The sequence below is a fragment of the Eurypyga helias genome, unplaced genomic scaffold (genome assembly GCF_000690775.1).
Source record: "Eurypyga helias isolate BGI_N326 unplaced genomic scaffold, ASM69077v1 scaffold12280, whole genome shotgun sequence".
NCBI lineage: Eukaryota > Metazoa > Chordata > Aves > Eurypygiformes > Eurypygidae > Eurypyga > Eurypyga helias.
In genome coordinates, this window is record NW_010227691.1 from 682 (window position 1) to 5,284 (window position 4,603).

Consider the following 4,603-nt stretch of genomic DNA (forward strand, 5'->3'; position numbering starts at 1 on the left):
AGGCGGTGATAGAGGCTGGCCACCTTGAGCATTGTACTTGGCATAAACAGGCCATACCATGAATTGTCTGAAGGTAGTTGTTACAAGACAATAGGGTAATCTGATGTGGTCTGAGATTTCTTAATCAAAGACACTCTGCTAACAGCCCTTTTGCCCTTTACAGTAGAACTGTTTTTAAAGTGCTTATGTTAGAAAAGCAGAACTGCATTTATGTTTCTGCTTTGTGACTGCCAGAGCCCTCAAGTGCTTTATTATAGCCAGTTCTGTTGTAGCTAAGGAGGAGAACTCCTTATGTTTCCAAGCATTTTATTTCATGTTGGACCATAAGCTCTTGCTGATCTTGCCTAGATTTGCACATGCCTGGTCATGACGCAGGACTGGTTTTGTGGTCCAGATCTTGAGTTCAATGAGCAAGAGGTTTTTAAGGTACAACTTTCTGAATAAAATGTCATTTCTTAGTTGAAATCCACTGCCGTGTGTACTCGTGGACAGCTATGTAACTCCCGATGGAGAATCACAAAGCCTAGCTTTGCTCCTACCCCAGGTACTCTCAGGTGTCCAGTGCAAACCTGCTGCTTCCGTGGGAAACAAGGCTAAGGAAGATTAAAAAAAAAAAAAGAAAGAAATTAAAAAGGACAAGAGATTAGTCTTTGCAGAAAGGTATGCCTAGCTGTCAGGCACCAGATGAATTAGAGTAAGCACTGGCAGGCAGAATATCCCAGTGAGTATCTGCCCATGAGCTGAGGGTGGTATGAGCTTAATTGCTCCAGGCAGCATACTTGGGTTGCTGATTGCATGTCACACCCAACCAATGTAAATCTGAACCTTGCTGTTGGCTGAAATCTGAGAAACCTCCGCAGGCGTTTCACTAAAATCCAGCTCTGCTAAAGGTGGGGGTGTGTGCATGGAAGAAATGTAATCAGAGTCTACTGGCTAACCTGAAGCTGCTTTTGAAAAGAAAGTGTGACATGTGTATGCTGAATGGGAAGTGAAGGAGGAGTATTGAGCAGTAGCTATGGAAAAGAGGGAGAGACACTATGCAGAGAGATAGAGTAGAATAAATGGAATAAGAAGCAAGGGATCAGTTAAAGGGCAAAGGGGGGCTGGGAGCTCAGGGCAGCAGTAGGAGGAAGGAAGTAGGCGAGGGAGTTAGGGGGATGTCAGAAGTGGCTGGGACCAGAGATCGCTTTGCTCTTCCTTCCCAGATGTGTTCTGGGTCACAGAGCCTGGTCACGGGTCAACAGGACCCTCATCCTGTCTCCAGTTTAGACAGAAATAGGGGCTAGGGAAGAAGCAGAGGGACAAAGATCATATGGATTTAATCTTTAGAAGAGGAAGTAATTTAAATGTAAGACCTGGACAACCTGAAGTATGCTGGTGACCTGGCTGGCATTTGAATGGGGAAAGGCCTTCGAGGTGCATGGATCAGATAGACCAAGCAGAGGAGAAAACTGACTGAAGAAGGTGCAGGATTTCATTTCAGTGATATCCTAGATATGATCTATCTGAAGGAAAGCTCCATAACCCAGGAAAACCTCAAAATTGCTGTTATTTCTAGCATCTTCCACAACAGAGGATGCTAAAGAATGAGCCCCTGTTGTGTGCTAGCTGGCTTCCAAGGAGTTAATTGCTCAAAAAGGAGGTAGGAGAAGGGGAGGAAGAGAGGGAGGAATGGAGGAAGGAAAGAACTGAAAAAAGAAGGCAAATTTCAAGTAACTTGTGGGGAGGGAGGAGGAGAAGAAAAGCCATATATTTGTTCTTACCCTTCCATGTCTATTTTTCATGGAAAATATGATTGTGCTGGCAGATGAGATGTGATTGCTCTTGGTCAGAAAATTCAGCCAGGGTGCCATATATATTCATAGCCCTTGTGTATGTCCCTAAGCAACTACATGGTGCAGTATACCTGCATGGATCTGGCCTACTTTGTATCTGCTTCATAGATGAGCAGCCATGCTCGATGTCAGTGTCCCGAAATCATTAAATTTACTGTGCATAGACTAATGGGGTAATAGCATGTCTAGCAAGTAGACCCAATGCAACCTGGGTGTACCACACAGCACAGACACATGTACTTCACTACAGGGAATCTTGGAGAGAAGTGTGAGAGTTCCTGCGTGACAGTTCCTGCATGACGATTCTCTTCAAAGCATTTTAATTCGCTATAACTACTTTTTGCTATGTATGTCTGTGATTTATCTCAGAAACCTTGTCATAAACTACAAAATGTAGCCATTTCCCTATTATCTCCCTCCTTTACCACAGTAAAAGATGTACTGGAAGATAAATAACTAGGACTCCCAATAGCAACCATGTGGCTTAGAAAGAGACACATTAGATCAGCACCTTGACCCCTGAAGAAACAAGGAATTAAGCGTGACAAAATGCGCTTACACTCTGGGAGAAACATGTCCTTTTCTTCTAGTGAGAACAGGGATTTCTCCTCCAGCTCACTGAGCACTCTGGAGTGAGAAGAGGGCTCACCCCACCGCTGCTGTGGACCTCCATACTTTCTTTTGAATGGGACACAAGGTGGCAGTTCATGAAATTTTCTGAATCAGGTGCTTCTTTCCCTTGCAAAATTCTTAAGACACTTAGTATGCTATCCTAGGCACTTCCCTCCAGCACTCGGCATGACCATTAAAAAAAGGGCAGTAGGACCTCCTCAGCAGCCTGCGATTGATTTAGAAAATCCCTTTCCTTCCCACTCAGGGTATCCTTCTGCCCCCCTCCCAGGGCTGATCTGGGGCCAATGGACAGACACCCTCTCACCTTGCTGTCACTGTGGCACTGATGCTAGCTGTCAGTATGGGCAACCCACAACACCAGATGGGAGAAGGGAGACCCGGCTGCGGATCCCTGCTCAGCTCCGCACAGCGGACCCTGTCTGGTGCAAGGCTCTGTTCATGCTACGGGAAGCTCTCTGGCAACCTCTGAAAAACTGGGGCCTTCCTGAGACACTGTATGCTGTGTTGTGGGCTGACACAGTTTTATTGCAAGCAGCAGCCCTGCATCTGGCTGCAGCGTTATGCCAACGGCTCTGAGTGAGGGCTTCTGCCTGTTCTTCCCAATACGGACACATGGCATTTGCTGCGCTTGATTTCTGAACAAGAGCAAGGCCAAAAAATTCAGAGAAAGGAGAGAACAAATGGGGAAAATTACATAACTTGATGGGAGTATGAGACAGTAAAGGTTCTACGGCGTCAGTACAGATAATTGCTGACATTGGTCACAGCATGAGTGGCAAACACCATCCCCTGTGAAGCAAAAGGAGCAATGGTGCTGCAAAGTGTGAAGTGACCCTGGCAAATGCTGAGCAAGACACTTGCTGTAGCATGCGAAACATCAGAGCAGATTGAGGAGGAACCTATGAGATCCTCCAGCCTTTCAGTTTTCTGCTTTCAGACGTAAGTTTCCTTTACTTTGTGCAACTGTCTGGAGAGCTTTACGCAAATGTCTGGAGAGCTGTAGAGTGAGACATGAATCTGGGAGATTATTTTTCAACATAGTAAATGTGGTATTTACAGAATTCCCCTGTATGTTCACCATCTACCAGTCTGAGACTATTCAAAGAACTGAAACTGTATATACATAAGAGCTTTTGAGGTGCTATCAAGCTATGAAGTCCCCTCCTGAGATTTCCTGCCAGTTATCTTGCAATGTTTGATATTACCTTGTTATTTGTAGTATATAGGTAATAGAAGCTTAGTCCTGGATTTCAAAGTTAAGCCTGTAAGCTGGCCTGTGGTTTCCTATTAAACAGACATTTGGAAAATAAGACTTATGTGGAAAAGCTGAGAGAGCTGGATTTTGTTTAGTCTGGAAATGAGGAGCTGAAAAGGCAAATGATAACAGGTATGCCAAGACAGCTACACAGAAGATGGTGACTGACTGGATTCTGGGATCACAGGGAATAGGACGTGCAGAAACTGGCTTATTTTCCAGCCAGACACATTTAGATCAGGTATTAACTGAGCACTGGCATCGTTACTTAGAAAAATTACTAAATTCCTTTAATCGTCTAATAGATGTTTTTTCAAATGCATGGAGGTCTGTATGGCATAGGAGGGCTTGAAGCTGCCCTTGAATACAGGGATGGGCTGAACATCTGGCCTCCTGAGACACTGTGTGGCCAACTGCCTCTGTGATGTTACCCTAAGAATGAGTTACTGGGACGGCCCCTGAAACCTGCCAGGATGTTTCTAAAGGTGTAACTCTACCTGATATTAAGCAGAGATTGAGCACTGAAAGGGTAGAGGGTTTGGAGACCCTGATACCCAAAGCAGTCAAGATGGTCATTGGAGGGAGTGCCAGCAGCACAGCAGCCCAGGTGCCTGGGGTATACAGTGTTGGGAAAGCTCACTATGGGTGTGCCAAGCAGGAGGGTGCTGCTGCCCTGCAGTTCTGTGGCGCCCACATGGGCCACGGCTTCCCCTGCCACCCCATGCACTGCGAGAGCTGGGCATAGCCAGTCAGATGGGGAAAAGCAAGCTCTTCAGGAGGACAAAGGCGAGGCTTTCCCTGCCTCAACCATCCAAGAAGTCTGACCAAAGCTCTCGACAGTAGCTCTGGTGCCAAAGGAAAATAAAACCCCTTCCCTATT